Source organism: Dromiciops gliroides, chromosome 6, assembly GCF_019393635.1.
Source record: "Dromiciops gliroides isolate mDroGli1 chromosome 6, mDroGli1.pri, whole genome shotgun sequence".
Lineage (NCBI taxonomy): Eukaryota > Metazoa > Chordata > Mammalia > Microbiotheria > Microbiotheriidae > Dromiciops > Dromiciops gliroides.
This window is the reverse complement of record NC_057866.1, coordinates 214,852,298-214,878,010: the sequence shown is the minus strand read 5'-3', so window position 1 is coordinate 214,878,010 and position 25,713 is coordinate 214,852,298. Positions and strand designations below refer to the sequence as shown.

At 37.0% G+C, this 25,713-nt stretch overlaps 1 pseudogene; it reads left to right on the top strand.

Moving 5' to 3' along the window:
- Positions 1–1,044: 1,044 nt before the first annotated feature.
- Positions 1,045–1,458, top strand: LOC122732794 (annotated as a pseudogene).
- The last annotated feature ends 24,255 nt before the right edge of the window (positions 1,459–25,713 follow it).

Here is a 25,713-nt window from a genome sequence, read left to right as displayed (position 1 = left end):
ATAACTCTGATCTACCATCAGGCAGACTCTACACTCCTGCACTGGGGAATCCAAATAGGTTAGATGCATGACCTGTATTCTCTCTCATAGCTCCAAATTAATAACTAACAGGGGGTGAACAAAATTAGGGGTACTCTGTTGTCTTGGAACAGACCAAAAAGGTTCAATTTTTGTTTTTCTGTTAGTCAATATGAATTTATGAAGGCTTATCATATACCATCCAAGCACTGGTGTTGATTTTATTTTTATTTCATTTTTAATATTTTCCCCTGCATAGAGTTGACTTCTTTGGATCCAGTGGAGGTCATTGGCCTCATTACCATGTGTGAACCAACCAAGCTAATTAGTTCAGGTTTCTTGAAATGTTACTGGCTAATTAATAGAGCTGACCATTAAGGAAGTTTATTTAATTTAATTTCCCATTGATTTTTGAAGAGACAAATCCCTCAAAGACAATTTAAGCCTGGCTCTGTAGAAAGCAGAACACTGGGATAAGTAATTACTTCAAGTAATTATCAGGTATTTCGTGGTCTGCTGTTTGGGAAAGGGACTCTGGTGACAGTTGGGTGGCAGGCAGGCAGGTAAGTAGGTGTTATCCTAGTCAAAGGACAGCTTCCCTGATGCCAGGAATATGAGAAAAATGAAAGAAGAACAAATCAGACTAACACTGTTGCCTTAAAAGGTCAAAAATCCAAACATTAACCAAAGATTTTGACATAGGGAAACATGATAAATGTGGGGCCTAGCCTTTGTTAGCAGTTTGGAGGATGACAATTTCTTAGAAAGACTCAAGACAGAAAAATCAAACTTAATTAGAGTTTTTCTGAGGTTGGTCACCCCTTCGGACCCAGTGATATTTTAGAACATAATTGTTTTGGAGAGGAGGATGAAAAAAAATTGACGAGCAAAGAAAAAAAATCTTTTTCCTCAATACATTCATTGGCTGCTTAATTTCTTTTCTGCTTTGCTCAAAAGGTAACCATGGACTCTTTCTGGTCTCCATCTTCGCAGCGGCGGAAGCAGGACTAGCGTGCCTGAGTCGCCACCATGCAGCTGTTTGTCAGCATTCAGGCTCTGCACACCCTTGAGGTTACCAGGCAGGAGACCGTCGCCCAGATCAAGGCCCATGTGGCATCCCTAGAGGGCATTGCCCCTGAGGATCAGGTCCTGCTTCTAGGTGGCTCCCTGCTGAAGGATGAAGCCATCTTGGGGCAGTGTGGGTTGGAGATGCTGTCTACTCTGGAAGTGGCTGGCTGAATGCTAGGAGGTAAACTCCATGGCTCTCTGACCCAAGCTGGAAAAGTTAGAGGTCAGAGTCCCAAGGTGGCCAAGCAGGAGAAGAAGGAGTAGAAGGAGAAGAAGACGGGGCGGGCCAAGAGGAGGATGCAGTACAACAGACAATTTGTCAACGTGGTGTCCACCTTTGGCAAGAAGAAGGGCCCCAATGACAACTCCTAGGCCTGGGTGGTCTGTCTGTTCCCAATAAAGCCACTATGACTCTACTGAAAACCAAAAAGGTAACCATACAGTGGGCATGCAACTGTTCCCTTTTAGGGATATTTGACTTCATTAGATAAAAATGGAATCTCTCTTTGCTGTTTATGTTCATGTAGACACACATAATGAATTAAAAAAGATTTAAGGCAAGAAGACACTGAAAAAAAAAAAAAACTTATGCGATATTAGTACCACCTAAAAATACTCCCTCAGTTTTGTTCCCCAACATTCCAAAACTGAAAAATAAGATGAAGCTAAGTTGAAATAACAGATCAAACTACAACCCCCTTCTTTCTTCCAGTACTCAAAAAACTACATAATGACCTTGCTTCTTTTGTAATTAAACAAAGTATCATATCTAGTCACAGTATACTTTGTTGAAATATTTACTCTAAGAAATTATTTTCTTCTTTTAGAAAACAAAATGCAGTCATATTTTTCTTAGTTTTGTCCTATTATATAGCTATTTTCACTGAAATAACAACATAGGTGTTGAAAATAGTAATAGCTGTATGAAATACTGGTTATTTTATTTAGGCTGTCATTTCATTGACCTCCATTAGGTTACATGGTTGATTTTCACTAATAAAAGACTTTCTCCAAGGTTCTAGAAATAGGTTGAATGTCAAGCCAGTTCTCATGGTTATCAAACTCATAAGGACTTTTATATTCAGTCTACCAAGTATCTATGATTTTATCAACATAGGTATTCTTTCTACACAGCCCATATACAACCAGTCTATAACTTATATTCTTAGAGAATTCCCTGAGACTCAAAGAGGTTCAATGACTTGCCCTTCATAATACAGTTTAATTTAAATTATTGATAGTTTCAAAGTTCCTCAAATAATCTGATGAAATTCTACTGTATGGAATTTGTTGAAAGCCTATTTCTCCTGAAAATAGATGTGCTCTGGAACCCTTGTAGTCCTAGAGGATTACTCTGATTGTACATTCCCCAGTGACTTGTGTTTCCTCGAAAATGATGGGAGAAAAAGTTAAGAAGTTAGGGTTTTGGAAGGGAGTAGATATGAGACATTGGAAGTACCCACCTTTTCCTGTTTTCCTGTGTTTTCTAAGAATCTCTCTGTCTCTGTCTGTCCCTATCTGTCTCTGTCTTTCTCTGTCTCTCTGTCTCTCTCTCTCAGACACCCAGACTGAAATATGGTGAAGGGAGAAGGAAGGAAATTTCTCCTTTCCCTTTCTCTCTCTCCACAGTGGAAAATGGTGACAAAGCAAGTGAACTCTTTGTACTTGCCAAGGTGAATCTAAGAAGATTTGTTAATTGTTGTCTTTTGAGCTAGAAGAGGACCAAAATGACATCACTATGTTGGTGTCAAGGTACAGTGTTTCCAGGTCTTTGTAATCATACCAATACCAGCTCAGCAGAGTATACCAGAAGTTGGGCACAAATAGTAAACGTGAACATTTACAGTGGTGATGTCTCTAAATTTGTACACCTCACATTCTATTGATCTACTACAATTCTGCTTTGCTTATAAAGCACAGTGACTTCTTTGATGGAGGCATGCCATTCTGGACAATCATCTACTAGTATCTCCCATGTCTAACAGTAGATTCTGAAGTTCTTCAGAGAGACATTGATAATGTCCTTGTATTACTTTATCTGAACTTTGTGTGAATACTTGCCTTTCTATATCTTCTCTAAAATCATCTTTTGGGCAAATGTATATTTGGCATTTTAATAAGGTAGGCACCCCAGAAGGGCTACACTCTTGTGTACAGAACATTGTTCAGCTCCAAATATTTTTCTTGGAGTTGTCAGGCAAAAATCACTGTAGCAACCATTCCTTAGCCTTTTAAAAAGACACACTAGCTCATGAGCAGATGGTTATCTTTCAGATAAAGAACCCACCTATTGTTTTTTTTTGTTGTTGTTGTTGTTGTTGTTGTTGTTTTTTGTGATGCAATGGGGGTTAAGTGGCTTGCCCAGGATCACATAACTAGTAAGTGTTAAGTATCTGAGGCCTAATTTGAACTCAGGCCCTCCTGACTCCAGGGCTGGTGCTCTATTCACTGCACCATCTAGCTGCCCCCAGAACCCACCTATTAAGGAGCATTCTCAAAGAATCCTTCTGGCAATGACTAAGAGAGAGACTCACCTGTGATTGACACAGGACAACCTATTTCATATTAACTTTATATAGATGGAGAATTGAGACATCCTTGAACTGCTGAACCTCTTCTTGCCACATGATCTGGAAGATTTTAATCATTTTCTGTATTAACATTAGTTCTCCTTCTGCTTTGTGAATCTCAGCTGGAATAGAATCAGCATCAGGTGCATGAAAGGAGCCTAATGGCATTTAAAATGTATTCTTCAGTTTAGAAGTTTGGCTAGAGAGGGATTAACTTCAAACTGAGGTCTATTTTCAATGGCCTTAGCACTGAGAGATGATGATCTTTTCAGAAAACTATGGAAGTTTTCAATCACTCTCTCCCGTATCATGTTCTTATCACAAGTCAGTGTGGCTCCATAATAATTGATTAATTGAAGTACCTAATAGCACTCTGACCCATAAATAGCCTTCATGCCCTGAGAAAATCCATTTGGATTGTTATTCTCAGTGTAAAATTGAATTTCATCTTTTCCCCTCTTAACTTAGTTAAGAATCCTTTATCTTTCTAAGCTTTGCTTGTACTTTGCTTTTGATGGAATTCAACACTGCCTTCTTAGAGATGGATGAACTATCTTGCTGGTAAACCCTGTGGAGTTCTCATTTTTCATTTAGCAGCTTCTGAACTTCCCCATCATTTTCTTCAAACCAGTTTTGATGTTTGTGAGTATTCTGGCCCAAATTTACACCAAATATCTCAAAACTGCCTACTCCTTTTTTTTGTGCTGCACTGTTGCCAAATGTTTTTTGGTTTACCTTTCCCTCCAAGGCAGCAACAAACTGTTCATTAAGCTCACATCCTATTGGTGTCTTTTCTGTACAATGTCACAGGCTATTAAGTGTCAATGCTTACTGTGAGAGTATATCCATGAAGTTTTATTGCATTTACGTAAATGGAAGACAGGGTTGGTGATAAGGTAAAGAGATTCATGAGTCTTTATTTTCCTTTAGTTTTTTCCTTAATAGTATTTTATTTGTTGAAATTACAGGTAGAGATAGTTTTCAGAATTGTTTATAAGATTTTGAGCTGCAAATTTTTCTCCCTCTCCCTTCCCTCCCCCACCCCTAAGACATCAAGCAATCTTATATATGTACAATCATGTTAAAATATTTCCACATCAACAGAAATGGACTTCCAGGGTAGAGCCAAGATAGCAGAGGAAAGGCCGTGAGCTCACGAACTCATGACATGATCATTCCAAAAAACATCCAAAAAACACCATAGGAAAATGCCCAGAGCAGCAAAACTCACAAAAGAATGTGCTGAAATCATCTTCTAACCAAGAACAGCTTGGAAGGTCAGAAGGAGGGAGCTGCTGTGCTGAGACAGGAGTTGAGCCCAACCCCACAGTCACACTGACACAGATCCAGTCCCAGGAAGGCCTCACCAGAGAAGTAGATCCCCAGAGCCTCTGAATCAGCTGAAGCACCAGTGTTGTCTGGAACAAAGCTCACAGTCTGGTGTGAGGGCTGAGCCTTGGGCAGGGGGGAGACTACAGGGTTCTATGCTGGTGCTGAGGCAGAACTTGGATTTTTCACTCCTGCTGAGAACCAGGAGGTAGGCTTGAGTAGCAGTGGCCCAGGTGGGGGAGGGGCATAGGCTAGGAGCTAACAACCACAACACAGAAAGCTGGTTGATTAGCAAGTTGGTCTGGTGTCATCTATGGACAAGGGAACAGGCCAGGCAAGTGAAGAACCTGAGTCTCCTTAAATCATAACACCTGGGACTTCTTAAGCTTGAGATACTGCAACCTGGAAACAGTGACCCACTTTAAGGAGCTAAAAGTCAAGTAAAAGAAAGGCAAGATGAGCAGACAGAGAAAGGTGAGGACCATAGACAGTTTCTTCAGTAACAAGGAAGACTGAGGTACACCCTCAGAGGAAAAGCTGTCAACATCAGGGCCCCTATATCTAAAGCTTCCAAGAAAAATATGTATTGGTCTCAGGCCATAGAGGTGCTCAAAAAGGACTGTGAAGGTAAAGTTAGAGAGGAGAAGAAAAAAAGGAAAGAGAAATGAGGGTGATGCAGGAAAGACATGAGAAAAAAGTCAACAGCTTGAAAAGTCAAATTGGCCAAATGGAAAAGGAGGTACAAAAGCTTTCTGATGAAAATAATTGCTTAAGAATGAGGATTGAACAAATGGAAGCCAGTGACTTTATGAGAAACCAAGCCACAATAAAGCAAATCCAAATGAATAAAAAAAGAGGGCAATGTGAAATATCTTCTGGGAAAAACTGCTGACCTAGGAAAATAGGTCCAGGAGAGATCATCTAAAAATTATTGGTCTACCTGAAAACCATGGTCAAGGAAAGAGCTTAGACATCATCTTCCAAGATATTCTCAGGGAAAATTGCCTAGAAATTTTAAAACAATAAGCTAAAATGGAAATTGAAAGAATCCACTGATCACCTCCAGAAAGAGATTCCAAAAGGAAAACTCCTAGGAATATTGCCAAAATCCAGAGCTCTCAGGTCAAGGAGGAAATATTGCAAGCAGCCAAAAAGAAATAATTCAAGTACTGTGGAGTCCCAGTCAGGCTACCACAAGACCTAGCAGCTTCTACATTAAAGGACCAGAGGGCATAGACTATAATATCCAGAGGGCAAAGGAAATGAGATTAAAACTAAGAATCACCTACCCAGCAAAACTCAACATAATCTTTCAGTGGAAAAAATGGGACTTTAATGAAAAAGAAGACTTTTAGATATTTGTGATGAAAAGACCTGAACTGAATGGCAAATTTGACTTTCAAATACAAGACCTTAGAGAACCATATTCTTATTGGAGCTGGGGGACATACCTGGGGTCATACAGTGGGCAACTGTCTTGTGTCTGAGGCTGGGTTTTGGCTGGGATCACCCTGAATCTAGAGGTGATGCTTTGTCCAATGTGTCACCTAGCTAGGTGATGACATCATTAGGGTTAAATTGAGGTGTGAAGGGAATGCACTCCAGGAGGGGGAAGGGCAGAGGTGAAATCCTACATGAAAGAAATAGGAAAAGGCTTATGGAGTGGGGGAAGAGATGGGAGAGGAGCAGGACAGTAAATTAATTTTACACTCATCAGAAAAGACCTCAATCTCATTAGAATTGGCTCAAGGAAGGAATAATGTACACACTCAATTGGGTGGAGTAATCTCTCTAACCCTGCAGCAAAATAGGAGGGGAAGGGGATAAAGAGAGAGGGACAAAAGAAGGAAGAGCAGAGTGGGGGAGGGGACAGACAGAAGCAAATTCCTTTTGAAGAGTGATCAGATGAAAGAAGATGAATAATAGAATAAATATCATGGGGAAGGGAATAGAATTGAAGGGAAATAGTTAACGATAGTAATCTTGAAAAAGAGAAAAGGGAGAAAAATTGTACAGAAATTATTTATAGCAACTCTTGGTGGAGGGTAAGTATTAAGCATAAAGGGAATGTCCATCAATTGAGGAATGATGGAAAAAAGCTGTGCTATATGATTGTAGTGGAATGGTCTTGTGCTACAGTAAATGAAAAACAGGATGATCCCCCCAAAACCTGGAAAGACTAATGAACATTGATGTATAGTGAAGTGAGCAGAGCTGGGAGGACATTGTGCATAGTGACAACAGTACTGTTCAGTGAGCAATTGTGAATGACTTAACTACTCTCAGCAATGCAATGATCCAAGACAATCCCAAGGAACTAATGAGGAAGCATACTATGCACCCCCATAGAAAGAACTGATAAAAAGAACACTTTTGGATTGTATATATATATATATGTATATATATATATATATATATATATATATATATATATATATATATATATATATATATATATATATAATTAAGAATCAGAACAAAAGGGAAAACCACAAGTAAGAAAAAAGAAACAAATACAATGAAACTAGTATGTTTTGATCTGCATCCAGACATGATAGTTATTTTTCTGGATGGTCTTTTCTATTATCAGACTTTTGGAATTGTCTTGGATGATTGTATTGCTGAAAAGAGTTAAGTCTAACACAGTTGATCATTGCATAAGGTTTCTCTTACTATGTACAATGTTCTCATTTTGGTCACTTCACTTAGCATCAGTTCATATAAGTCTTTCCAGGAGTTTCTGAAATCTGCCTGATGATCATTTCTTATAGCAAAATCATATATACCACATCTTGTTCAGCCATTCGCCAATTGATGGATGCACCCTCAATATATGATTTGTTGCCACCACAAAAAGAGTTGCTATAAATATTTTTGTACATGTGGGTCTTTTTTCCCTTTTTATGATCTCTTTGGAATACAGACCTCATAGTGGTATTGCTGGATCAAAAGGTATGCACAGTTTCATAGCCCATTGTGAATAGTTCCAAATTGTTCTCCAAAATGGTTGGATCAGTTCACAACCCGAACAGTGCATTAGTGTCTTGTGTACCTAACATATTTCATTAATCCACCAATTTTTAGCCATTACCAAATAGTTTTGATGGTTGCCACTTTATAATATAGTATGACTAGGCCACCTTCCTTTGCATTTTTTCATTAATTCTCTTACTATTCTTGACCTTTTGTTCTTCCAGATGAATTTTGTTTTAATTTTCTTCTAGCTCTACAAAATATTTTTAGTAGTTTGATTCCTATGGCACTGAAAAAGGAAATTAATTTAGTTAGAATTGTCATTTTTATTATAGTAGTTTTACTTACCCATCAGCAATAGAGATTTTCTTGTTTTTGACATCTGATTTTATTTTTTGGGAAAAGTATTTGTCATTATGTTCATATACTTCCTGCGTTTGTCTTTGCAGGTAGACTCCCAAATATTTTAAATTGTCTATAGTTATTTTAAATTGAATTTATGTAACTATCTATGTATCTATCTATCTATCTATATTTATATATATATAATCTCTTGTTTCTGGGCTTTGTTGGTCATATAGAAATGCTGCTTACCACTTTGAGGAAAGCTCCCTTTTTTTCCTATGCTCTCTCTATTTTTTTTTAATGGGAAAGAGTGCTGTATATTTTTTTAAAGCTTTTTCTACATCTACTGAAATAATCATGTGATTTTGGTTAGTTTTCTTGATGTGGTCATTTATTTTGATAGTTTTCCTAATATTGAACCAGCTCTGAATTCCTAGTATAAATCCCATCTAGTCATAGTGTATTATCTTAGTGATGAATTGCTGTAATCTGTTTTTGTTAATATTTTATTTAAAGCATTTGAATCAATATTTATTAGGGAAATTGGTCTATAATTTTCTTTCTCTGGTTTGGCTCTTCCTGGTTTAAGTATCAGCACCTTATTTGTGTCATAAAATAAATTTGGTAGAACTTCTTCCTCACCTATTTTTCCAAATATTTTATATAATATTTAATTAATTGTTCTTTAAATTTTTGGTAGAATTCACTTTTTTTTAGTTTTTTTTTTCTTTTTTTAATTAATAAAGTATTTTATTTTTTTCCCGTTACATGTAAAGATAGTTCTCAACTTTTGTTTATATAAGCTTTCCAATTTCAGATTTTTCTCCCTCAATCCCCTCCCTCCCCCCTCCCCTAGACAGCAGGTAATCTGATATAGGTTTTATATATATATATATATATATGTATATGTATATATATGTATATATATATATATACACACACACACACACACACATAAAAACATTAATCCTATTTCTGCATTAGTCACGTTATAAGAGCAAAAATCAGAGCAATGATGGAAAACCTCAAAATAGAAAAAAACAACAGCACCCAAAACAAAAGAAATAGTATGGTTCATTCAGCATCTATGCTCCACAGTTCTTTTTATTTTCTTGGATTTGGAGATTCTCTTCTATCTTGAGTTTCTTGGAACTATTCTGTACCATTGCATTGGTGAGAAGAATATAGTCCATCACAGTAGATCAACACGCAGTATTGATGATACTGTGTACAATGTTCTTCTGGTTCTGCTCATCTCTCGCATCATCAGCCCACACAAGACCCTCCAGGTTTCTCTGAACTCCTCCTGCTCATCGTTTCTTACAGCACAATAGTATTCCATTGTAGAATTCACTTTTAAATCCATCTGGCTATGGAGATATTTTCTTAGAGAACTCATTGATAGCTTATTCCATTTTTTTTCTAAAATGGGCTTATTCAAGTATTTTGTTTCCTTTTCTCTTAATCTTGGCAATTCAGATTTTTAATATTCATCCATTTCATTAAGATTGTCAGATATATTGGCATATAGTTCACCAAAATAGCTCCTAATTATTGTTTTAATTTCTTCTTCACTGATGGTGAATTCATACTTTTCATTTTTGATAATGATAATATGGTTTTCTTTCTTCTTTAAATCAAATTACAAAAGTTTTTATCTATTTCATTGTTTGTTTAAATAAAATCAGTTTTCAGTTTTATCTATTAATTTTATACATTTCTTACTTTCATTTTTAAACCTCTCTTTTGATTTTCAGAATTTCTAACTTGTTATTTAACTGAAGATCTGTAATTTGTTCTTTTTCTAGCTTTTTAAGTTGCATGCCCAATTCATTGATCTTTCTCTGTTTTATTCATGTAAGCATTTAGAGATATTAATTTTCCCTAGGAACTGCTTTGTCTGCATCACATAAGTTTTGGCATGTTGTCTTATTGTTGTCATTCTCTTTGATGAAATTATTATTTCTATGATTTGTTGTTTGGCCCACTCATTCTTTAGAATGAGATTATTTGGTTTCCAATTTATTTTTACTCTATCTTTTCATGGCTCTTTATCATATGTATTTTTATTGCATCATTATTACAAAAGGTTATCTTTGTGCATTTGTCTTCAAGGTTTTTATGTCCCAATGCATGGTCAGTTTTTGTGTTGGTACCATATTCCTTTCTATCCCTATTCACTTTGCTCCAGAGTTCTAGCATATCTAACTTTTCTAAAACTCTAATCATCTTAACTTCTTTCTCATTTATTTTGTTAGATTTATCTAACTCTGAGAGGAGGCAGTTGAGGTCCCCTGTTAGCATAGTTTTGATGTCTATTTTCTTCCTGTAACTCCCTTAACTTCTCTAACAATTTGTATGCTATATGCTATTGCATATATGTTTAGTATTGATATTACTCCATTGTCTATGCTACCTTTAGCAAGATGTAGTTTCCTTCCTTATCTCTTTTAATTAGATATAATTTTTCTTTTACTTTTTCTGAGATAAGAGTTATTACTCCTACTTTTTTAAAAATTTCAGCTGAAGCATAATATATTCTGCTCCAGCCTTTTACCTTTACTCTGTATGTATGTATCTTGGCTTCAAACGTGTTTCTTGTAAACAACATATTGTAAAATTCTGGTTTTTAATCCATTCTGCTATCTGCTTCCATTTTATGGAAGAGTTCTTCCTATTCATGTTCAATTATAATTATTGTATATTTTCCTCCATCCTATTTCCGTCCTTGTTCATATTTGTCTCTCTCCTTTCACTTTGTCCCTCCTCACCATTGTTTTGTTTCTGAATATTGCCCCCCTCAATCTGCCCTTCCTTCCATCAGTTCCCCCTCCTTTTTTACTTCTTACTTATCTTCAGTAGTAAGTAAAAATTGCTGTTGCTCTTTCTGACGCCTTTATTCCCAAGGACTCCCTGCCATGTCTGATTTTTTTTCTGTACCTAATCTGGAAATAAAGTCACCTAGAATTACAAGGTTGTCCTTTTTTGGCACATTGTTGATGAAGGTATACAAATTTCATAATTTTTATTTGACTTCTTCAGGGTTTGCCTTGGTAGGAAGATACACACTAATGATGGTGGCATAGTATTTTCTCACAAGTGACACATTGGTATAAGCCAGTAGTTCACTTATTTTGGGAAACATACAAGCTTTCTTTTTTTTTTCTTTCCCAGGGCTATGAGGCTTAAGTGACTAGCCCAGGGTCACACAGCTAGCAAGTGTCAAGTGTCTGAGGTCCTCCTGAATTCAGGCCTGGTGCTTTATCCACTGTGCCACATAGCTGTACCCCATACAAGCTTTATTACTAGATTAGTTTACTAGATTATTTATTTATTACTAGATTATAATATCTAAACCAGTTTAATCATGGTCCTTATCACTGTGGCTGCTCCAGTAAAAATGTGTCTCTAGCTCTGAATTCAGTATGCTCTTTCATTTGCTAACATTGTTTTAAAGAGGGCTGCTATTTGGATGCGTGATATGTTCCAGTTGCGTACTCTTGCAACAATAGCTGTTTGTCTTTCAGGTCTACTGGATTTCTTGTTGTCCATAAGCTTGTGTATATTCCATGTGCCAATAATGAGTGGAATTATATTCACAAATGTTTTTGAACATTGTATGTGTGTGTGTGTGTGTGTGTGTTTTGTGTGTGTATATGTGTTTCCTTCAGGGAAGAATCCTGGCTTTTGAACAGTGTGTGTTTGTGTGTGTGTATGTGCGTATGTGTGTGTTGCCTTCAGGAAAAAATTCTGGCTTGCCTCAGTAAGCAAGCCAGGGTTAGATTAAGTGAAGCAGACAACTCTTAGCGTACATTTTCTAACCCCTTCGTGAATCCAGGATGTCATCAGTGTATTCCTTAAAAAAGGATAATTACATACCCATTGGGCTGCCAAATCCTACTGCTGCCTTTTTCCAGTAAAAAAAGATGACCCTTTGCCCTAGCCTGCCTATGATCAGGTTAATAACTACAGGTGATAATGTATCAGCATTGGGGCAGCTAAGTGGCACAGTGGATAGAGCACTGGCCCTGAAGTCAGGAGTACCTGAGTTTAAATCTGGCCTCAGACACTTAACACTTACTAGGTGTGTGACCCTGGGCAAGTCACTTAACCCCAATTGCCTCACCAAAAAAAAAAAAAAAAAAAGATAATGTATCAGCACCTGGTGCTTGTTCACTTATCTGATGCCAGAGGATTCTGACATAAGTAAAAATGAATTAGTTGCATGAAGTTGTCAACCTCACTATGTCTTCTGGACCCATCAGAGTCCAGCAATAAGACAAAAATCAAGACAACCAGTAATGCCTCACAATTCACTGGATGACCTTCATGTCTTTGACATTTGAACAAGTTCTTAAGCACTCCCTGGCACATTTTCCTGCTGGAACAAATTATTCACATCCACCTATTTTGCTGGGGGATGTCTTCACATACTTGGGAAAGAACCCCCCCCCCAATTAACAAAAGGGTTGGAGGCCCTTTGGGTACCCTCAACCTCATTCAGCCCATCTGCCAAAATGGTTTACTGGGGTGTTGCTGCTATGCATGGTACAGTTTCTATTGTTTTTATTGTCACTTTTTTTTTTACTTTATAGTATTTTATTTTTTCCAATTACATGTATAGATAGTTTTCAACATTCATTTTTGTAAGATTTTGAGTTACAAATTTTTCTCCCTTCCTCCCTTCCCTCCCCCTCCCCAAGACAGTAAGCAATATGATTTAGGTTATACATGTACAATCGTGTTAAACACATTTCCACATTAGTTATATTTTCAAAGAAGAATCAGAACAAAAGGGGGAAATACCATAAGAAATAAAAATAAAAATGAAAATAGCATGAAAATAACATGTTTCTATCTGTATCCAGAGGGTTGGGTGGCCAGGTGAACACCAATGTTGGAAAGCAGCCCTGTATGGGGTTGAGCAGCCTTCACATCATAGATACTAATTTTTTAACAAGCATACCCCAAAAAACAGAACATCAAACTCATATAGAGGGGAAAGATGCTTAATTTCTAATGTTGTGTGATCCTATAATCTAAAACTCCAGTTGGAGAAAAGTATATTTCTAGTACAACCAGCTTGACGATTAACTCATGTGTAATCATGAGTTTGAGTTCCTGAGTTTTTTTTTAAAAGCTTGAATTTTTGGAAAGAATACACCAACAGATCAAGGTACTAATGACTACAGTCATGCAATGGGGCTAGGGAATGGAAAAGATTTGAACCTTGACAACCCACCTGGATATTGGCATGAATTTCTCTGAAAGTTAAATGCGAGGTATTGGTTAAGCATCCTCAAACTGTCTATAATTTGGGGGGCCAAGTTTGAGTCTAATGGATTATTTTAGAATTTTGTATTTCAGGTTTTTTGGGGAGATTCTGTGTGACTCCTCTACCCCCTTACTTTTTTTGGGGGGGGGGTAATACAAAAGGAAATAAAACCTGTCCCATCTCAATACCCATATTGTACTTTAAGTACTAATGCAGAAGTCTCAACCTTGCCACTTGCTTTTTAATTTGGAAATAATCCTGAATTAATTGGGTGAAAGGGGTGGTGAGAGAAAGAAAGAAAATGACTACTCCCTTGAGGATCTGCAACCAGGATGGTCACTAGTTGTCTATGAGTCTATAGTTCTGGAAAGGCTCTCAACCATGGGTCTTTCTCTGTCTTTCTGTTTCACTGTCTCCCTGTCTCTCTGTCTACCTGTCTGTCTGTCTGTCTGTCTGTCTGTCTCTCTCTCTCTCTCTCTCTCTCACACACACACACACACACACACAAACACACACATACACAATTTCATGTTTGGTGCTATTTGTGAGAGACACAAAGTGCTAAATTTCTGAACAAATTACAATGTAAGTAATATTATCTTCTCTCCTGGGAAATCTCTTTATGGTGCTAATCAGAGACTTATTTTTCCTTTGCTTTGCCTTCCTGCTGAAAATATAAACAAGAAACCAAGTCAGAGCCTTGCTCAATGATATTTGTTCCAAATGTGTGCCCTATCTGTCTCCACAGGCAGCTTTATTTCATTTCATCTCAGGGGTGAGTGACCTACATCTACACTGTAAAAATCATCTGCTATTTCACTGGGCCTAGTATATTATAGAGAAACAATGTATTATTCAGTTGGTGATTTTATGAGATAAGAGTATCTGTACATTTACAAATACTGGCAAAGGTTAGGGGGTGTTATTAAGGGGATTCAGTGGCTTCATGGAATTGTGTCTTCCATCAACAGCAACTTAATAATCTTACTTTTGGGTCATTCAGCTTATATGTTGTTAGTTCTGTTCTTAGAATTCAGGGCTAGTGCCCTTTCTGTCAGCTGAAGTCTGGAAATTTTGTGCTGTAAGGAAAGCTGTGACCTAAATAATTCCTTAACCTAATCACATGCTTAAACATTCATATTATCAAATTGTTCCTAATATATTTTTTTCTGAGAATTCAATGCTACCCTTCATTCTAGAAAACCTATCATTTAATGTTTATTTGGATAGAAGAAAGTGACCTGTGTACCTCGGATAAAAATTAAATAGTAGTTGGGTCTTATTTCCTTGTGCTCTTTCTTTAAAAAAAAAAAAATTACAATTCTTTTTTTTTTTTAATTTCTTCCTCGGCATCTAGAAAAGGAATGTTTTCAAATGAGAAATTTCATTGACTAGGATTAAGTTAGTTTTAAAACCATAAACTTCACATTTCTGGGTTTCATTGTATTTCAGATATAGGATAATTATTATGTGTCTTTAGGTATTATTTAGATAAATAGGTTTTTTTTTCTCTCCTTTTTCTTAACTAGAACTTTCTGTGATGTCTTAACAAGAACTTAGGAAATAGTATCCCTTTGCATTTACAGAGCTGCTTGTTAATCTCTCAATTCGAGACCAATGCCATTGTAAACCCCAATCTTTTAACTTTAAAAGAAATAAAGCAATACTTGGTAACATATTTGATGTAATCTACAGTTGCATTGCTAAAGATATTCAACATTCCTGCATCAGGAAAATATCTAAGGGAAGCCATAGGTTGCTAAAACCATCATGAAAAATTTTCTGTAATGATACAAAGAATATGACTAAAATATCAATCCCCTTTGATTATATTATGTTGTCAGGTCTTGGAGGGCAAGAACTGGTTATTAACTTTCTTTGTATCCCCAGGCTCTAGCACAATGCCTGACACAAATTAAGAGCATAACAAATTCTTGCAAACTTATTAACTGGGAATAAGTAAGCAAGAAAATCAAGGACAGGGGCAGCTAGGTGGCACAGTGGATAGAGTACTGGCCCTGGATTCAGGAGGACCTGAGTTCAAATCTGCCCTCAGACACTTAACACTTACTAGCTGTGTGACTCTGGGCAAGTCACTTAACCCCAATTGCCTCACCAAAAAAAAATCAAGGACAAAAAGAAAAGTCTCATAAACACCAAATTATTCACAGCAGCACTTCATTTTAGAAGGAAAGAATTGATACCTATTGAATAGGTACCTCAAGAATAGAAACCTATTGATTGGAGAATGACTAAACAATATGGTTTGAGGCTCACTTAATGTAATATTATTGTGCCTTAAGAAATAATGAATATGATGAATAGAGAAGTATAAAATTATAAAGAATGGATACAAAGAGAAGGATACAGGGGGCAGCTAGGTGGCATAGTGGATAGAGCACCACCTCTGGAGTCAGAAAGACCTGTGTTCAAATCTGGCCTCAGACACTTGACACTTACTAGCTGTTTGACCCTGGGCAAGTCACTTAATCCTCATTGCCCTGTAAAAACAAACAGACAAACAAAAAAGCAAAGTGAAGAATACAGAAGCTGGCAAACACATATAAACAATGACTACAACAAAGTAAATGGAAAGTTAACCAGTAAACATTTGAAACTGAATGTGATATTATTATAATGAAATCTGTATCCAAAGAGGAGATACAAAAATATATCTTCCCCTAAATCCTTGCAGAAGCAAGGGGTCAAGGTTTTGAGATACAACATCAACTTTTTTGATATATTATCTAGTCTCATGAAAATTGGGTGTTCCTTTTTCTTTCTTTATTTTTCCCCTCATAATTATATGGCATGCTTCTTTGGGAGGAAGGAGAATGGTGACTGTTATGAAAATATAGGTGATAGAAAATTATATCAATACAAATTTTTAAAAGAAAAAAATGAAAAAAGGGGAGTTAATTCAGGAAATGTGATGGGGAAAGAAAAATAAAAGTGGTTTAGTCATAAAGTAAAAGTAAGGGATTCAATTTCACAGGGTTAGTCAATTGTTCTGGTTTCCAAAAAATGTTGGCAACCCCTACAGGAAATTAGACCCTTCTGCATTGAATAGCTCTCCTATGGAGGTGTTATGGAAGTTCATGGGTCAAAATCATGCAGCATAGGTTAAGAATCCATATATTGTCATATCCATTCACAAAATGCACATGGTGTGATGACAGGGCTACTTTTACTAGGTAATATGTTCTAAAACTCCATTATTTAAGTAGTGTATGAGCTATTCTTATTATAACTATGAAGTACTGCATTTGGTAAAGAAAAAATCTAAGGAAGGAATAATAGTGCCCAAAATATAGCTTGACCATTGAGTTTTTCTATACAGAAAAAGCAGAACATTAGTGAAACCAAAGCTTTAAAGCAGAGATGTCAAGATCCCCCACTGAAGTGGGGGACAAAACTTCTAAAAGTCTAAACTATGAGTCTAAAATAAAATATAAATAAGAAATGTTTAACAAAAGAAATAAAAATAAAACACAACATAGATAATGTAAATTAGTGGTATTCTAAGTCAATAAGCCCCTATTATGGATTGTTTTCTATTTGAATTTGACACCATTTTCAAGGATATCCCACAAAACATGTACAAAGAAGAATTTAAAGTGTAACAAGGGAAGGGATATCAATTTTGATAGCATATTTGTAGTTATAGGATGTTTCAAATAGTGATTGTTATTTTTTTTTAGAATTTTGTTTATTTGTGTGTGTGTGTGTGTGTGTATTACGTCTCTATTCCTCCATGCTATCTCTCCAAAGATTCAAAAAACATTCTATTCAGCTTCACCATTGCTTGCAAAATAAATGATGCAGGACTGGACATATAATATAAGATAACAAATTAGCACCATGAGGTTAAAAAAATTAGTATGGTATAATTGATTTACATTGATTAAATGTGAACAAAATGATGGGTATAAAATATACATATTTACCATGTTGGGAATAGTAATGTTCACTAATATAAGTTTTTAATACAGTATATATTAAGAGACTATAACTGAACAAATAAATTATTTTGACTATTATAAATTAAATATAAAGGATGCATTAAGACACTATCTGCATCCAGAGAAAGAACTGATAAATAGAAGTTTGTATAGAATAATTTATATACATACATACATACATACATACATATATATATATATGTGTGTGTGTGTGTGTATGTATGGATTGTGTGGTATGGATATGCAAGTATGTATGCGTGTATATACATTTATATGTATACATACACACACATATATATATACACACATATAGAGATAGAGATAGAGATAGTGAAAAGGGAGGGAAGTGTTTATAGTTAAAAAACAACAACTATAAAATAGAATGCAATTAATCAATCAAATCAAATTAAGCCAGGATTATTCTTTTGTTAGTTATCTTTAGGTTTGCCAGGTATAATTTAAAAGAAAAAAATCTACTAATTGCAAATTTCTCTTGGGAGTAAAACACCTGATTACTGTACTGACTAGATCAACATTCAGAAAAGTTTGTTATTGAATTCTGGTAGAGATAACCTTTGTAAAAACCTTGTTAAAGTCCTCACCCAGGTATAGTTTGCACTTGTTGACCACTGAGGTTTTATCCAACTCTGCAATTCCAAAGCTCTGAAATATCGAATACTGTGGAATGAAATATGGCTTTAAAGTAACAGCAGCATATATAGTTGATTAGAAAAATACTCAAATTGATTCAAGCTTCTAGAACAACTCTTATCTACTCAGTTATATTGTTGGGGAAACTATTTAATATCTAAAATTAATCCCAAGGAATGGGAAGCCTCTTTTATGTCTTCTGAAACTGAATACAATTGAAACTTACACATTTCTCCTCTTATGTCAGCCAACAATATTCATCAAACATTTAATTTGAGGCAAGCACTGTATTAGGTAGGCCCTGTGGAACTATAAGGGGTATGCAATAATTAGATTCTGTCCAACTTTCTCTCTCACTGTTCCTTCCATTCTCTCTCTCTGTAGCTCTTCCCTTCTGTAGCTTTTGCTATCCTTCCTTCCTTCCTTCCTTCCTTCCTTCCTTCCTTCCTTCCTTCCTTCCTTCCTTCCTTCCTTCCTTCCTTCCTTTCTTCTGTCATTATTGGTGATGGATGATGTGTCCCCTTGCATACAGACATTAGAGGTTCAGATATAGTTTGATACCTTCCTGTTGGCTTCAAGGCAATGATGATTATCTGAGCTTCTGAGACACTGGCCTTTCTCTTTGAGCATATTGCCTCCTATGTCTAGAATGTCAGCTTTCAGAGAGAAACTATTTGCAAATATCTTAATAAGACCTTCCTTCTGGATCCTTGACTAATGGTCATCATTCTACAATGCTTTATTGCTTTGTATTCCATTTATGTGTAACTATGAAACAGAATATTTCATAACTGGTTCATATTTGTACTCTGGGTACTTTTCCCTATCCTTCTCACTACTTGCTGGAGAATAATCCTTAGACTTGAGAACAAAGTCTATATTTATTCTTTTGGAATGTAAGGTTTAAATGGATTAGAAACATTGGGAACTTAATTCGTCCAAAGAGTTGACAAGCCACATCAGAAAAATCAAACCTATTCAAATGAGAGGCAGGTAAAATACAAAGATTGGAGAATGTAACCAGCCTTGGTGGCCTCAGCCTAATGATATTGCATAGATTTTGCTTCTTCTCTTTCTTTCCTCCTATTTCTATCTTGCTCTATTATTTTGCTAAGAGTTAAAAAAAAAACTCTGAAAGTGTCATGCTCTGTTTTTTTTAAACCAACAAAGAATTTTGGGAGTCAAGATGGTGGAGGAAAGACAGTGACTTGCCTGAGCTCTCCCCCAAACCCCTCCATATACCTTCAAATAATGCCAGAAGACAATTCCTGGAGCAACAGAACTGACAAAAAGACAGGGTGAAATAAATTTCTAGACATAAACAACTTAGAAGGTCATCAGGAAAGATTTTTTGTGCTGGGGTGAGAGTAGAGCACAGCCCAGTACAGGCTATGCCAGCAAAGACCCAACCCCAGCACAGACAGAGCCACAGCCCCACAAAATCAGGAGCATGCCTCTGGAGCCTCTTAATCATCATCAGCAGCAACTGATTCTGGAACTCAACCCATTGTAAGAGAGTCAAAAAATTGGCCAGAAGGAAATTACAGGGATCTCTTTTCTATCACTGAGGAAAGACTCTGTTATTTGGCACATAATCAGATTCAGGTCATAGCCTGGGTTATGGTCCCAGGCAGGGAAGTAGCACAAGCACACTGGAGCTTGCAGCCACAGTAGAGGGGGAGAAAAGCAGGCCTGTGGTTGCTTGCTGACCAGAGCACAGGCCAGGAGAGTGGTAAACATACCTCTCCTTAAATCATACCACCTAGGAAGAACTAAAAACTTACAAATTCCTAGAAGTATATCTGCAAACAGCTTCTCAAACTCCCTGAAGTTCAGGAAAACTTCACCCTCCACCCTGGAAGCAGTTCCCCACTTTAACAAAGAGTTATAATTCAAGAAATAGGCTGCAAAAATGAGCGAAAAGAAAAAAATCCTGACCCTAGAAAGTTTCTATGGTCACAAGGAAGATCAAAACATACTCTCAGAAGAATATGACTCCTTCATCCAAAACATCCAAGAAAAATGTGAGTTGGTCTCAGGCCATAAAAGGACTTAAAAAGGACTTTGAAAATAAAGTAAATGAGGTACAGGAAAAAATGGAAAGAGAAATCAGAGTGATACAGGAAAATCATGAAAAAAAAGTCAGCTGCTTGGTAAAGGAGACACATAAAAATACTGAAGAAAACAACATCTTAAAAAGCAGACTTGGCCAAAGGGTAAAAGAGATAGAAGACTCCAAGAAGGAAAATAATGGCTTGAAAATCCAAACTGGCCAAATGGGAAAGGAGATACAAAAGTTTTTTGAAGAAAATAACTTCTTAAAGATTAGGATTGAGAAAACAGAAGCTAATGACTTTATGAGAAATAAAGAAACAAAAAAGCAAAACCAAAAGCATGCAAAAAATAGAAGGCAATGTGAAATATCTCAGTGGAAAAACTGACTTAGAAAATAGATCCAGGAGAGATAATTTGAAAAGTAATCTAAGGGCTGAGCCAAGATGGTAAAGGAAAGACATTAAACACACAGAGCGCCTGAAAAAATCACCCCCAAAACAGCAGTAAAATAACCTCTGGAGCAGAAAAAAAGAAACAAAACAAAACAAAACACACACAAAAAGACATACTGAGGTTATTTTCCAACCAAAGATAGATTAGAATGGTCCGTGCTGGGCTGTGAGTAGAATTCAACTTCACAACCCACAATTGTGCCAACACAGATGCTAGACAGACTGTGCAAGAGGACACTACCCCTGAGCCTCTGAATCAGCTGCAGTACCAATGTCTTATGGAACTGAGCTTGCGGTTGCGTGAGAGGGCTGAACGGCAGCCAGGCGGGGGGTGGGGGGGGGAGTGTAAGGGTTTCCACAAGACCAAGAGAGGAATTCAGATATCCCACCCCAGCAGGAACCAAGAAGAAATCTTGAGCAGTGGGAGGCCCAGGTGGTGCAGGCTCTTCAAAGCCAAAAACCACAGCAAACAAAGTTTTGCTTGCTGGTTAATTAGCAAGTTGGCTTGAGGGTATCTTCAGACAAGAGAATAGGCCAGGCAAGAGAAAAACCTGCTGTCCCTCAAAACAAAACACCTGGGACCCTCTAAAGCTTGAGACAGTGTGGCTTGGAAGTAGGACCCCACTATATGAGGAAGTTAAATGTCAAGTAAAAGATGACAAGATGAGTAAGCAAAGAAAGTTGAGAACTATAGAAAGTTTCTTTAGTGATAAGGAAGATCAAAGTGTACCCTCAGAAGAGAATAGCAACCTCAGGGCTCCTACAGCCAAAGCTCCATGTAAAATATGAATTGGTCTCAGGCCATGGAAGTGCTCAAAAGGGACTTTGAAAAAAAAAAGTAGGAGAGAAAGAAGGAATAATTAGAGAAGTGGAGGAAAGAATAGAAAGAAAAATGAGAGTGATTCGGGAGAGTTATGAGAAAAAATTCAACAGCTTGAAAAGCCAAATGGAAAAGGAGATACAAATGCTCTCAGAAGAAAATAATTTCCTAAGAATTAGGATTGAACAAATGGAAGCTAGTGAATTTATGAGAAACCAAGACACAATAAAGCAAACACAAATGAATAAAAAAATAGAGAACAATATGACATAACTCCTTGGAAAAATAACTGACCTGGAAAATAGATCCAAGAGAGATAATTTGAAAATCACTGGACTACATGAAAACCATGACGAAAATAAGAGTTTAGATAGTATCTTCCAAGAGATTGTCAGGGACAATTACATTGATAGTCTAGATGAAGAAAGTAAAATGGAAATTGAAAGAATCCACTGAACACCTCCTGAAAGAGATCCCCAAAGGAAAACCTTCAGGAATATTATACCCGAATTCCAGAGCTCCCAGTTGAATGAGAAAATACTGCAAGCAGCTAGAAAAAAGGAATTCAATACTGTGGAGCTCCAATAAGCCTAAAACAAGATTTAGAATCATCTACATTAAAGAAGTGGAGGGCATGGAATATGATATTCCAGAGGGCAAAGGAAAAGGGACTATAGCCAAGAATCAGCTACACAGCAAAACTGAGTATATTCTTTTAGAGGAAAAAATGGGACTTTTAATGAAAAAGAGGACTATCAAGCATTCATGATGAAAAGAACTGAACTGAATAGAAAATTTGACTTTCAAATACAAGACCCAACAGGAGCATCAAAAGATAAACAGGAAAAAGAAATCATGAGGGATATTAAAAGATTAAACTGTTTACATTCCTTCCTGGGAAGATAATGCTTCTAACTCATAAGAACTTTCTCAGTATTAAGGTAGCTGAAAGGAATAATACACACACAGAAGACACAAGTCTCTACTGAAGATGAAGAGATGATATCTGTAAAGAATTCATTTTGTTTATCCTTGTTCTTTCTGGGGCAAGCACGGAGGGGTGTCATTATATCTGGGGCCAGATTTGGACTCAGGACCTCCTGGGTCCAGGGTTGGTGCTTTGTCGACTGTGCCACCTAGCTAACACATGATAACACCTTTATTTGTTTTTTTTTTATTTTATTTAACAAATTACAGGTAAAAGCAAATTTTGACATCGATTTTTTAAAACTTTGTATTTCAACTTCTCTTTCTCCCTCCTTTCCAAGCCCCACTCCAAAAACTCAAATACTTCAATATAAATTATACATGAGTAGTCATGGAAAACAACTCTGCATTAGCTAGGTATTGAGAGAAAAATAGATAAAAAGAAAACTTCAGATTAAGGAATTGCCAAAAAAAAAAAAAAAGGTTGCAGTCTGTTTTCAGATACCATCAGTTCTTTCTCTGTAGATGGACTGCAATTTTCATAAGTTATTCAGAGTTATATTGGGTCATTGCCTTTCTGAAAATAACCACATGCTTCCCAGCAGATCATCTTACACTAATTCTGTTATTTTGTATACAGTACATTTCTCTCTGCTTCAGTTCATGTAGGTTTTTCCAGGTTTTTTTGATAGCATTCTATTCATCACAATTTTTATATAGTACCTTGAACTTGACAGAGAATATTCTTCACAATAGTCCAACAGAGTAGGTACCATATGTTTTGACATTGTAGTCCATCATCATAACTATTTTCTACCACCCTATTTCCTTCCCATGATATTTACTCAATTATTTTATTTTGTGCTATTCCTCCTCAAAAGTGTTTTGCTACTGACTGTCCCCTACCCCGCTCTACCCTCTTCATTCACCCTTCCCTTCTTATCTTCTTCCCCTCCTTCTTTCCTGTAGGATTAAATATATTACTCTTCCCAATTGTGTGTTTGTGTGTGTGTTATTCCCTTCTTGTGCCCACTCTAATGAGGTTAACGCATTTGAGCTAATTCTATTTTCTAAATTTTTCTTTCTTCCTCCCTACTCAACTCTCCCTATGAAATCAAACAATTCAATATATGTCATACATGTGCTATTATGCAGAACATCTTCACCTTCCGCAAAAGTGTTTTGCTTTTAACAGCTACCTTCAACAAACTTCCCTTCCCTCTTGCCCTTCTTCTCTCCACCCCCATCTCCTTCTCCTCCCACTTTTCCTCAGGGCAAAAATATATTACTATACCCACTTGAGTATGTATGTTATTCCCTCTTTGAGCCAATTCTGATGATAGTGATGTTCACTCATTCCCCTACTCCTTCCCCCTCTTCCCCTCCCCTCCATAAGCTTTTTTTCTTGTTTCCTTCATGTGAGATACTTCTCCCCAGTCCACCTCTCCCCTTCCCCCTCCCCCAGTCTATTCCTCCTTCCCCTCAACCCTATTTAAAAATGTAATCATGGGTTAGCTAGGTGGCATAGTGGAGAAAGCACCAGCCCAGGGCCCAGGAGGCCCAGAACTCTGGCCCCAGACACTAGACAACCCACCTTGTTTGCTCCACAAAGAACAAGGATACACAAAAAAATAAATGATTTACAAATACTATCCTTTCATATTCAGTTCATACCTGTGTCCTCTGTGTATTCCTTACTGAAAAAGTTCTTATGAGTTGGAGGTATTACTTTCTTATGTATGAATATAAACAGTTTAACATTTTAATGTCCCTCATGATTTCTCCTCCCTGTTTACCTTTTTATGCTCCTGTAGGGTCTTGTATTGAAAACCAAATTTTTATTCAATTCAGTTCTTTTCCTCCAAAAATGCCTGAAAGGCCTCTTTTTAATTGAAGTCCTATTTTTTCCTTTGAAAGATTATACTCAGTTTTGCTGGGTACCTGATTTTTGGCTATAGTCCCAGTTCCTTTGCCCTCTGGAATATCATATTCCATGCCCTCCAGTCCTTTGATGTAGAAGATGCTAGAACTTGCTTTATCCTTATTGGAGCTCCACAGCATTTGAATTCCTTTTTTCTAGCTGCTTGCAATATTTTCTCCTTGACCTGGGAGCTCTGGAATTTGACTACAATATTCCTGGAGGTTTTCTTTTTGGGATCTCTTTCAGGAGGTGATTGGAGGATTCTTTCAATTTCTTTTTTAGCTTCTACTTCTATAATATCAGGGCAATTTTCCCTGACAATGTCTTGGAGGACAGTTTCTAAGTTTTTGTTTTGGTCATGGTTTTCAGGTAGTCCAATGATTTTCAAATTATCTTTCCTGGATTTATTTTCCAGGTCGGCTGTTTTTCCAAGGAGATATTTCGCATTGACCTCTACTTTTTCATTCAATTGGATTTGCTTTACCATGTCTTCCTTTCTCACAAGGTCACTAGCTTCCATTTGTTCACTCCTAATTCTTAGTTCTTGTTCAATTCTAATCCTTTTCCATTTGACTTTTGAAACTGTTGACTTTTTTTCTCTCATGACTCTGCTGCATCACTCTCATTTATCTTTCCATTCTTTCCTTCCTCTCTCTATATCTTCCTTCTATCTCTCCTACTTTTCTTCAAAGTCCCTCTTGAGAGCTTCCATGGCCTGAGGACAGTTCATATTTTTCTTGGAAGCTTTGAATTTGGTGGCCCTGTGGTTTATTTCCTCTTCTGAGGGTGCACCTTGATCTTCCTTGTTCCTGAAGAAACTTTTTATAATACTGAACTTTCTTTGCTTGCTCATCTTTTACTTGACTTTAAACTCTCCCCTGGGGGGGGGGCTGCTTCTTGGCTACACTACTGTTCCCAGCATCAGAGGGTCCCAGGTGTTTTGGTTTGAGGGAGGGCAGGTTTTACTCACACCTGTACTATTCACTTGTCTGAAGATAACATCAAGCCTACTTACTAAACAACCAAGAAGCAAAGCTCTCTGTGGTGTGTTTCTTAGCTTCAAAGAGCCTGCACCCCTCTCCCACCTGGGCCTCCTGCTGTTCAGGATTTCTTCCTGGTTCCCTGCTAGGGTGGAACAGCCAAATTACTCCCTAGGTACCACTAATTCCCCTGAATTTTCCCCAGGCCATTTGTTCAGCCTTCTCACCTGACCACATGCTCAGTTCCAAAAGATGTTGGTGATGTAGTTGATTCAGAGGTTCTGGGGTAAATTCCTCTGGTGCAGCATTCCTGGGGTCTCTGTTGGTGTGGTCATGGGGTTGGGCTTTACTCATAGCCCAGCACAGG